The following is a 13,021-nucleotide window of genomic DNA, read 5'->3' on the forward strand; positions in this document are numbered from 1 at the left end:
GGCCCTTTAAGATTTGTATTTGAGTACCCCTGGTCTGGTTCAAGTACTTTGAAATTTTTAATAATGTACTTAATTATTTTGCAAATGAGTAGTTAGAAAAGATAATGTAGTTACTTTATTACTACAGCTGACAGTTGTTATCATTACTGTTGGATGTTGGTTTGAACAAAAAACAAATCTGTTTTAATGATAATGGAGGATGTAACGTAAAAGACACGACCACAGTCACACTAACCAGTGTTATACACAGGAACACAACTGAGTAACACGGACATGCCAGTTAACCTCCAATTACAGCGTCTGCAATAGCTCAATAAAAACAGTGAACACAATGACTGTATTTACAATAATGACTGCAACAGCTAGGAAAATAAGACCCAAGTTGGGCTCAAAACGGATCCGTCTTTACGGGATCATTATTCGATGGAGCAAGAATACATGTTGAGCAGGTGATACAACACTCTTGTTCTACTGCCACTGGCACTATAGAATACTACAGGAATGAGTCCTAAAACCCAAAAGTCCGTTAACATTTTAGCACTTCAGGTTCCCACAGGTCAAAGTCAGTTCCAACTGCTTCACTCTTGGCCTGGCCTCCCTGCTGTTTTTAATAGCTCCAGCAAGCAACGCCATTTAATAGTGTTTATTATTTTCCAGTGTTCATTATTTTCAGTTATATTATTTGGTCTCTTTCTTTCCAGATTAACTGGGTCTTTTCTGTTGAATTCCCTTGAACTTTATCAGTTATAATATTTTGTTGTTATTAGGGATGCTCGATATTGGCTTTTCTGCCGATATCCGATATTCCGATATTGTCCAACCCTTAATTTCCGATACCGATATCAGCCGATACCGATATATGCAGCCTTTTTACACCAAAATTCATCACATATCACCTATTATGGAATTAACACATTATGCCTAATTTTATTGTGATGCCCCACTGGATGCATACATAAATGCAACACGGCTTTTCAAATGTAAACACAGTCTGTACAAAATAAGTTATTGAAAAAAGTGCCATTCATTTATTTGTTTGTGTTTTTAGAGAGAATATTTTGCCTCAAACAACACTACAGACAACATCACAACAAGGAAGATGCATAGCTTCAGTCCAGAGTAGTAAACAAACATAGTCCTCTTTTTCCAGACTGAGTAACGACTGAGCCGTAACTTGGCAAATAATACAATCAATAAATTAGCAGTCAAGCTCAACATGCTAACCTGTATTGGATCTAACGGATACAGCACCAGAAATTAGCTTCTCGACGTGACTGTAAACAATGCTGTGCAATTCGGGTAAACACTGGTCTGAGAAATACCTGTGACTGGGCGTTATACAGACATAACGGGGCTCGAGGAACTCCACACGTTTGGTGAATCCGGCATCCTGAACGATAGAAAAAGTTTGTTTCTCGGTGTCGGCTGTTGCTTCTTTTCATCACTTTGCTGCACAGATGTAGCGTTTAACTCCGCATGATTCTTCTTGAGGTGGATGATCAAATGTGATGTATTAAAGGAAGACTCCTTGTTTCCTCCTCTCATAACTAACGCCTTGCAGTCATTGCAAAGCGCACATTTACTGTTAGTAGATGACACTTGGAAATACTTCCAAACCACGGACATCTCATGCACCGGGAGAGCTGAAGCTTGTTAGCCACGGTTAGCAACCTACGAGTGAAGCGTGTTGTTGTTGTTATACGTCATCAAGCACGCGCCTGTAAACGGCCCGTGTTGCATTCAGGTACACTCGGAAATGCTGAAGCCTACAGAACTAACATCGGTTGTAAAAACCTGATACCGATAATTCCCGATATTACATTTTTAACTCAATATCGGCCGATAATATCGGTAGGCCGATATTATCGGTAGGCCGATATTATCGGACATCCCTAGTTGTTATAGATTTCCGTAGATGTGAATTTCGATATGTTATATTTGTCGTGCTGTGATTAAAGCGAAATTGTAAAATCATTCCGGGGTCTTTTTCAGCGAATACACGCATCAAATAAGCCATCAAGACAATTCTTTTCGCGTAAAAACTATTAACGGAGAAATCGCGGACAGACGCTAACAGTAATTAATGTAATGTAATGCGGCTAACACTGATTAGCTCAGGGCAGCACAGTGAACGCATTAAAATGTCTTTTTTAACCACTAACACTGCTCAAAATAACACCAAACCTCTGCAGTAGCATGAGAAGAGTCCCTACACATTAATGGACTGTTAGCGACTGTTAGCGACTCTCCCAGATTTCTCCGTTAATAGTTGTTACACAAAGAAATTGTCTCGATGGCTTATTTGATGAGTGTGTTTGCCGAAAAAGACCCTGGGATGATTTTCGTCTGGAATTTCACTTTAATGCTGCTCAAATCAGTAGTTTTATTTTAACAATAGATTAAATGACTAGGTGCAATGTGAAAGAGGTTTCACAAGGTGGTGGAGCTGAATGCTGAGCCAATTTTGTTAAACTGGTGCTGTGATAAGTAATAATGATGTTACACTGGAATTTCACTTTAAATGTATTTGGGTCTTACTTTTGGCCCACTATTATAATTGAGTAATTTGGGGTTTTTCCTGTTGTTTTTTTTTTTTTTTTAAGATATATTTTTTAGCAGTTTTTTAAGCCTCAGACATGCAGCAAAGGGCCCATTATTCGTGTTGTTTGTTGGACAGGTGCTGAGGGCCGGCAACCTGGCCGTGGTGTCTTCTCACGGTTTCCCCTGCTTGGTGTGCTGTGTTCACGGGTGGTGTTTTGTTTGGATTCTATACCCTTTAGATTTTTATGCCGCCGTGGTAAGCCCCAGTCCTGTCCTCATTATTTTTTACTGCTTGCGCTGTTGGAAGCCTTTAATTGTGTGAGCATTTTAACATTATATTTAATTCAATTAATTAAAACTATATTTTGAAGCTTAGAACCCACTCTCTGCCCTGTGTGTCGAAGAACGTGTGTTGCCCTTTTCTATTCATTTCTATTTTGTATTATTATCTTATTTCCCGGGATGATATTCCCCCAGGTGGCGTTGTCACTGGTCTCCTCCCCTGGATCTGGCCACACTAAGATAGCCTCCACAAAGATTCAACAAAATGTTTATACACTGAAGTTATATATTATACACTAAAATGTCTCCTTCACAGAATTATGAAAACAGCAACACTCAACCCTGTAAATTTTATCTCTGCTCCCTGTCTCCGTTTCTGACTATAACAGCAGAACACTGATTGGATTCTGCATGCTCACACCCAGCCTCATTTTTGTGTGAGTGTTTGCATGTGCATGTGCATGAGAGTGTGTGGGTGTGGACACAGGCCCCGGTGTCTCCTGTTTCCCACTCTTGTCTGCTAATGAATACTGGTGGAAAGAGGAGCTCTAATGGAATTACACTTTGATGATGTTTGCTGTTTTTACGATGGTAATTAATTAGATCAGTGTAATCTCCTTCTCCCAAAAATCTTCCCACATGAAAACCATAAGCACCGCACAGTGCCGCCCCCGGCCCCTTGCACATCATGAAAAGCAGTAATGGCGTACTCCCTGGACAAAGCGCTCTCCCTAAATGAAGTGGTAACGGAGGATTCTCAACTGCTGGGAATGTTCACAGACCAATTACCTGATGTCTCCATATACATTTTAATTTCTCTACTCCAGACTCAGCCTGCTTAGTGCATCCCAAAGCACCTCTTGAGTTTGAGTACTGCACACAAATCCACATTCAAATGAGGTCTCACCAAGCTTTAATTGTAGCTTGGTGTTTTTTATTGTTAGTTGCCAAAAAAAAGTTGAGGTTGAGGTGGTTCAGGATCATCTAGTAAGGATGCCCCCTGGGCGCCTCCTTAGGGAGGTGTTTCAGGGACGTGCAGGTGTGTGTGTGTGTGTGAGTGTGTGTGTCGGACGTTAGAGGAACAAGAGGAGTAAAAAGTTATATGATGCCACTGACGGGCGAAGAAAGAACATGCTCCAGATTTTTCTAGGTCCGCATGTGGTTGAAAACATTCTGGATAATGTAAGTACACAATGAAGGAAAATATACAACATAGTAGTTTTTAGACATTTAAATACAAAATGTTACATATTATATCTTTAAGTTTGGCAAGCCCTGATCTATAACATGAGAAATCTTTATTGTCATTGTTTTTAAGGACAACAAATCGCAGTTTAGCAAGGATTGGCAATATAAATGTTAAAAATACTAAAAATACTAAAGTTAGAATCAATATAAATATATACACATATACACAATGTGGTACCACTATTTACAAAAGGTGCAAAAGTAAGTGAAGGGTGAGGGGTCAACTGTTTTTTAAATCAGTTGGTTCTGGATTGGATTGTTTCATGTTAATAAACCCATAGTGAGCTACTTATATAGCAAAAGCAGTAGTATTGTAAGGATACAGATGACAGTGGCTTCACAGGGAAAAGTAAGCCTTCTGCTAAGATGTCTTATTTTTATCTGCTTGCATTATTTGTTCTTTGTTTCAAACACTTCCCAGATAAATCGGGCTTGCTCTCAACGGTTGTCTCTTCAGATAACACAGGATAAATGTGATAAAAGGATTGACATAGTAGCTTTCTTGGCACTGAAACAGATAGCGACTGCAGCCATCCATACGGTGTGAATATATACATATATGCATAGTGATTCATGGTCTCCTGTTTTCAATTTGCATTTACAATGTAGCCGTCAAATAGATGGTCACCGGTGAAAGTGAAATATCTGCCCCTGGTTCATGTAGTCGACATTGTGAACACTGCGCCAAGGCAGGTGGAAACAAACACTGCAAATGAGTCACATGGTAAGAACGACCTTGCTTTATGACTTAAGTGCTTTCCGCCTTCTCCTGTCGGATCTAACACTTCCATCTATCAATCTAATGATGTGGCAAAGGGCCAGGTTAATCAAGCTCAATTACTTTTGCTCTCATTTGAAACTGACAGTGATGCAACATTGCCCCAGCTGCAGCAGGTTTAGGGGTGGACATGCTTGAGGTCAGGATATTGGACAACTGTACCCAAGTAAGACACACTATTGTCAGTATTTTTCAGAATGTATCGTATCCAGAGGTAACTTTTGTTTCTGCCTAAGAAAACAAATGACTAATGTACCTTCAGATGTTTGAAAGGATCATTGAAGTATCCCTCCTGAATTACTTTTAGGAAAAAATAACCTGAAATCCATTTACATTGACATTAAACCGATAAGAGTGAAGTAAATCTTAACAGTAAATCCTCACATTTAAAGTTGTACTCCATAAGATTTGAGGGTCGTTGTTTCTAGCAGCCTCTGTGGCAGTAAGATGTAACTGCAGGTGAGCCTGTTCCTTGTCACGGTCACTGTGTGTGGGTTAACTACTTTATAAATTTAAAATGTTTTACTATTATGTAAACTTTATTGAAACACATTCACCTCTCTACCTCCAGACTGTTACCTATATGTTCCCCAATGTTTCCAATTACAAGTGAACGCAGCATAACGTTGGTAACGATTTATCTCATGTTGCGTCCTGTGCGTCAGTATTACGGGCCGGGTGGGAACTCGTGCAATGAGAAGCGCTCCACGCTTAGTGAAAAAAGAAATTGCAATTAATTGCGTTATTTTTTTTGTCACGTTATTTTTTTGTCGCGTTATTTTTTTGTCGCATTTTGATTAATTAATTAATTAATCATAATTAACCCATTAAAGTCCCAGCCCTACTTAAAAGACAATTAAATAGATCTTACGGAGAACAACTTTAACACATTGAAGCAGGACAGTTTGGCATTTCCCCCTTATTACGAACTTTAAAGGAGTGACTTGAAGAAGCCATCAGAGCAAGCAGCAGAGACTGCAATATGCTGACTTTGAGTCATGCTAAGAGTCAAACTCCTACATTTCCAATAATGCGACTGGCTTGCATCTCTCTTAGGGCCCTCCATCCCTGCATGTATTCAGATGAATTTAGATGTCTATCTAAAGTCTGACTAGCAGTTAGATCTAAGCCAAAGTCAAAGTCTAGCTTTGTGAAACCAGCCCCAAGCATTTTTCACTCACACGTCGCATACATCAGATACACTACACACTGTCTGCCCCAGCTCCATCAGGCTGAAGGCTCAGCTGCATGTTGTGGGCGTAAACCTGACCTAAAGTGTTTACTCACGTTTTAACAATACACCCGATAATGCAAGGCTGATGCCCAATAAAAAAAAAAAAAAGACTGCAAAGATAAGTTAATTCATATTTTGAAACCTGGTTAGTGCTACAGACTCTCCCCTCACTCTCACCCAGCAGCTGGGAGGGAAGACATGGTAACACTGAGGAGCTGCAGTATTTATTCATGGGCAAACCTAAACCTAAACCCCTGGTTCTCAAACTGTGGTACCAGTGGTACGGTGGTACTCAAGCTCTCTCTGGTGGTACTTGAAGGAATCTCCAAAATAAAAAAAAGGAAACATTGATGACTAAATTATTATAATACTAAGAAAACCCCTCTTTTCTTTAAATGTAATTTAAAATAAGTTTGTCATTTCCTGTCATATTTTTGTTTCTGGAGATTTACAAGAAATTTACCAAAAATGTAGCCCCCCTTTGCAACCCTAGCTGTGAAAGGTTACCTACAGTGTCTCAACCACATTTTAAGAATGCAAGGAAACTGGAAGGAAGGAAATCAATGACACATCTTGGTATGTTCGATCAAATAGTTCACTTATGTAATTAGAGCCAAATTACGAGCTAAACTGTGACGGCAGATAGTGAGCAGAGGTCAAATGATTGGTTTGAAAACTCTGACATGTCAGTTCTGATGCTGCCCTTTCATACAGCGTGGATGTGGCTGGAGACAGTCAAGCTGAATAGTATATTTGAACATTGGTGTCAGTGGTGGGACTGGAGAGAGCCGGATATTTTCTGAGGTGGTGCGTCATGTACAGTGTGAGAACCACTGACCTAAACTGTACATTTACTGACAATCTTCTGTCTGTCATTGTCTGCTCTGCTGCTGGACACTTTGAAATGTATGGACCAGTCGGAACTACATAGATGGTCTCTTCAGTGACAGATAAACACTGTCGGACCGCAAGCACGATGCTCATGTGATGTCTGCGGGCAAGACAAGGGGGCTTTTACATCATGGACCTGGGCCTGGATCTGAGTATGCTTGAGCGCAAAGTCCAGTTTGTTTTATCAGTGTGAACACTGTGCATCATACCCACGTTTCTCACGTAGGCATGGAACGTTGATCCGTGAAAAGGAGGTCTTGAGCACAATGTGTACGCTTTGCATCAGATATGAAAACCAACTGCACCAAAACGCAGCGGACAGCTATTTAATGTACTTACAAGGAGTTTTTAACCAGTCATCAAGCAGTCTCAGTTATTTGGAGATGGTACTAACCGAAGGCTAACACTCAGCAGCCAGGGCAGAGGGAACTAGCTGTAGCACTGGCTAACTAGCATTGGATGAGTCAAATACCCATACAGCTAACTAATTGAAGCCAACATGTTGTGTTGTGTTGTGTTGTGTTGTGTTGTGTTGTGTTGTGTTGTGTTGTGTTGTGTTGTGTTGTGTTACAAATTTAATGGTGGGGTGGACTAGCACTGTTCTTCTTCGTGGACAAAACAATCATCCTGAAAATACATTTATAAGTGAACTGTTACATTTCGGTACGGTTCACATCAGATATGAAAACCAGCTGCACCAAAACATGGAAGTAGATTGCTATTTAACACAGCTGCAAGGAGTTTTTAATAGAGATGCACCAATCCGGTACCTGGATCTGATATGGGCTCTGATATTGACTAATTATTCAGATGAATGAGGCTGATCCAGAATTTTGATCCAGTCATTTCTTTTTGATTAATCTCATACACAGAAATACAGTTAAAGCAATCTAATCACTTCAATTCTAAACACCATAGGGTTTTAAATTACACAATATCTTACAAATATCTGTTTGCACTTTACATGGAAGTGCTATTTATTTATTTTTGCTGCTAATGTTCACTTTGTTATTTGAAAATAAATAATATTAAGTACATCTATATCTGTGTTCATTAGTTACCTTTTGCTTAACAAGGCTAATTGCTTGTGTGAAGCCTGATGCCTTCACTCACATGGACAGGTGTACGCTTCATTCATTCAACAGTAGGATCAGATCGGTATCAGGTATCGGCCGATACACTCAGCCCAGGTATCACTATCTGACTGGATCAGAAAAAATGGATCAATGCATCTCTAGTTTTTAACAGGTTATGAAGCAGTCTTAGTTTAATACTGATGCCCATATATCAGATGGCAGCGCATCCCACCATATCGAGACCCAGATCAAGTACGCTGCCAACGTTGGAGCTCTGGCAGGAGGTGGAGAAGAGCAACACACCCAATAGCAGCTGCTTCTCCTCTGTCCAGGAGTAGAGCTTCAGGATCCGTCTGCCGTGCACTTTTCCACTACATAAACAAATGTCATGTAGATGATGGCGCAAGTTGAAGAATATTTAGTCTATATTTTTAATACCATTCCCAAGTTTGTGTGTGTGTGTGGGGGGGGGGGGTGGGGGGGGTTGGGGGGTGGTAATGTTACTCAGGCATCAGGCCAGTCAATTGTACCTGAAGTGCAAATGGCCTAAAATCAATTAATAAATCAATAAATGCTTATTCTTAAAATACCTTTTGAGAGTCCTAACCAGCCAACTTTGCTGTGTCATGATTCTCTCACCATCAGATCATTTTGCCATATGTGAACAGCTGCCAGCTTTGGCTAAAGCACCTAACAGAAAGACACTTTGCTGGTAGGGATTCAGTGGTCTGACTCCATGTTTATGTCTTTATGCACTCTCATTTTTCACAATGAAAATCATTTTACAGCTTTTGGTTTCAGCTGAACTTTTATTACACAAAGACCAATGTGATTGATTGGTTACCTTGGTTATCTATTCTTCTAACTCTTTTTGAATCACCCAAAGCCTCATTTTCCCTATTTCTTCATGCACAGTCTTTCTTTTGTTCTCCTTCTGTTGTCCCTGGACAATATGGCTTCATTACTTAACTAGTGACCCTTCCGATTTGCCTTTTGCTGCTACGGTCTGCAAGTAGAGAGCATCCTGAGGCTCCGATCAGCTGGTGAGATCATTAGTGAAAGGGCTCCTGCCTTCCTGCCTGTGCACATCAAAACAGCTCCGCCTCTGTCCTTGAGGAAGGCACGACAAGCAGAGCATATGGGTCAATAAATATTGCATTGCACTGCAGGCATACCTTAAAACATAAACACATTGAGTTGTAAGCACCGGTACCAGTCAACAGATGTTAGTACATCTTCTAAGCTATGCTTGTCATTGGAAACAAGACATGTCAACAATGCAGTCAGAAGTGTTATGAATTTGTTATTTGTATTGCTGTAGTTTGAGTTTTTGTAGGTGTAGCCACAGGAATGGTCATGTCGATCACTGTTTTTGTGGCTAAAACACAGAATGTATCACTTCTACTTTTATTTGAAGAGAGGGCAAAGCAGATAGGTCTTTCATACTACACTTTTTTCATACAGGCTTATCAAGTTTGCATGCAGAAAGTAGTATCTTAGAGCATCTTTGGAAAAAGACGGAAAACAGGGAAACAGCCAAGGGCCAGTTGCCAGGCAACCAGTGGAGACTCAAGGAACTTACTAGATCCTGGCCAGAGTCTGAAATATCAGTTTCTAACTGATTTTTTACAGATTATACAAATAAGATGCAACCTATTAACTAGGGGGCTTTAGAGATGTTGTTAGGTATTTTGTTTCCTTTGGACAGAGCCAGGCTACCTCTTTCCTGTCTTTGTGCTACGCTATGCTAACTACAGTAGCTGTTGGCTCCAGCTATATATTGCTATTGATCTATTGATTGATCTATACAAAAAAGCATACTTTCCAAAATGTATAGGCTACTATTCCTTTAAAATCACAACCAACACCTGCCATAAACAATATGAAATGTGACCAAATAAATATATATCATTTATAGATAATTTAAAGAAAAAAACAGGCTGTAGCATATAGAGGCAAATAAGCATAAAATCTAAATTTAGGTAATTCGGTAGGGCAGGTAATTAGTCATTTAAAGAGTGTCGGCGAGGTCTCAAAGTGCAGGAGAACCAAATGAATCAAGGAGCAGAGGTTAGACAATTGTTGCTTCCAAACCATAAGCATCACCTTAGGTAATCACTGTTCCTCCCACTCTACTTGCTACATATTTCCAATACTTAGTATTAATGAAGTGACCCATAGTCCTACCACCTGCAACACTAGAAACATAACACCATCTGATACAACAGGGGGCGGAGACTGAGAGTGGATGGATGGCACCAAACAAACATTCCGATTGGTTGTTAGCCGTGGTATAATTCCTGTGGTGGCCCTTAAGTGCACATCACAACTGCAAATAGAAAAACGCAACAGCAAATAAGAAAACAAAAGGGCAAATAAGAAAACAAAAGGGAACATTGGAAAATCTAATCAGAGGATGGAGCCTCCTGATTGGACAGACAGACTGTCTGTCTTTTAACAGGAAGGAGAGGTTTTTGCAATTATTAAGAATTATTTTGATGTAGGGCATCCCTGCGATGTGATGGTTGATATGTTGTCAACCAACCAAAACATCAGAATGAGTATATCGGACTGTGTGGAAAGTATTTTAGCGAGAACACTAGCTATGTGTTAAACGCAACCTTTGCTGAAGTACCTGCCACAGCAGGTAGCAGAATATCACCTATAATGAAAATGTAATGTGCTCTATATGCCTATACACTGACAGACAAGTAAGAACCTCTGTGTGTGTTTTACCATTAAATCCATCAAATGCTCTGGTTTTTAAGATATTAAATACTGCTTTATGAAAGAAAATACATATATAATATGTAAATAAATCCACCACTGACTCTTCTGTTGTCAGAGCTATCAAACTCATACATACTGTATATTGACACCAAATATATGCTGGTAAAGGTACCTAATGCTGGGCTAAAACCGACCCTGGCTACACATGCTAGTCCCATCTACTGTGAAAAGTATTTGATGCTGCTGGGATCAACAGAAAAAAATGACTTTGCACGGCAGGGCTGCTTTTTTATTTTTTTATTTATTACACTGGGGGGAAAAAAATGCCTCCTATTGGGCTCTTAGAAGCATTTTTTCAAAATAAGGCACTGATTGGATAGATAAGGGATTAATTTACCCAGTCAGCTGCGATCATGTGGCCGGGTTCATAAGGTCAGTTTGGTTGTCAAATGATGTGTAACCAAGGGCGCACTCACCCTGTCCGTCCGTATCGTGCCCCGGGCTTTAGGGTACTTGTCCCCCCCTCCCTCTTTCCCCACGACCCAGGCCCGTTTGTATTCAAACCTCGGCCTCAGCGAATGCTTCTTGCTGCCTATCGCTGATTGACGTCATCGCGATGCGTCTCTTTGTTTACAAATCTTTCCATAGACCTCGGAGTTTTTGTGCGTCTTGTCGACTGTTTTTGAATATTTTCATCAACCAAATCTGCAGTAAACACTCCACCTCCGCATCACACCAACGTGAACCTTTCGCCGCCATTGTTTTAAATGTCCGCGCATGGTCCGTCCTTCTTTTTTCTATGTCCCAACAGGCGCACAGAAAATGACGTCAGAACCGCCGTAGGCCTTGTGCTCGTGCTCGTGCTTGTACACGTGCTCACGCTCATGCTCGTTTATGTGCAAACGTGCTTTACAAAAGCCCACCTCTCTGAAACGGGCCGCGGACGGCAAGCAGACCGCAGCTAGGCGCTGTACGGTTGCATTCACACTGGTCAAAGGAACTAGAACTTAGCTGTGAAACCTGTTTGGGCACGGTATGGATGGACAGTGTGAGTGCGACCTCACTCATTGCGTTTCCATGCCCATCAGTGACCCGAAAATGGCCTTACCCTGGTTAAGGGAATAATTGGATTATTGAAGTTCCTTATGTATACATGAGAGGGGGTTGAATGGGAAATTGACGGAGTTATTCTTCCTCCGGTACACTAGGCCTTTACATGATGTTTGAGAAACCAGAGTATTCCCTTAACCTAAATATAATTGGGTTTTTAAACTGTATGTAAACACACTGACTGTTACAGTACAAAACAGAATATTGAATATTACAGAATAATACAGCTGAAAAATGTCAGAAGGAAATGTGATAACAGAGCACGAAAGCCCAACGGCTGAAAGAACAGCGAGACCAAGATCTACATAAGAAAATTTCTAAATTGACAGGATTTTTCAAGGTTGCGGACTCTTCTTCTGTACTTTTTTCGGATGAAGCATGAAACATAATTAATAATGTGGGGGCCCCAAAGAAACAGTAGCAGAGGGGCCCATGACCGCCTTCACACTACCCTTGACAAGCATCCCCTGCTAACCTTTACTAGGAAGGTGCCATATGCATGAAACTGTCTCCACTTATCAGCGTCAGTCTTATGACTATACTCTCAAAAGTATTTGATGTTGGGAGAAACGGAAACAATTCTCCCGCTGGGATAGTTTAATTTATACCTAGTGGTTACACATATTTACCCTAACTCGTCTTTTGGGAAATGGGTACATAAAATCATTGGGAGCATTTACAGAATTTACTGTAATAAAAAACACACTTTGAACACTGAACAACATCACAAAAAACACAACTTTTAAATGTCGTTCTAGAAAAAAAATCTATTATATAATTAATCAAACAATAAAAAAAAAATATATATATATAATGAGTAAATACTTAATTAAATAATGTGGAAACTAAAAAGGCACTCGGTAGTGTGCAGACATTTGCCATTTCAACATGTTAGAGAAAAAGGGAAAAAAAGCCCTGGATCCTACTGAAGTACTCCTCGTCCACTCGAGGCCTGTGGACACAGTCCTGACGACACCTCTGACACACATCACAGCAAATCTGGTACAACAGGGATGTGCATTTGTATGCAAGTTGTACATCGTAAAGTATCTTTAAATATAGGATAACTCTAAATTAATTTGCTGCTAATATATTTAATATTCCTTCTATTTTTTTGACGTTCTAAAGAAC

The sequence above is a fragment of the Echiichthys vipera genome, assembly GCF_963691815.1.
Source record: "Echiichthys vipera genome assembly, chromosome: 19".
In the NCBI taxonomy this organism is placed as follows: domain Eukaryota; kingdom Metazoa; phylum Chordata; class Actinopteri; order Perciformes; family Trachinidae; genus Echiichthys; species Echiichthys vipera.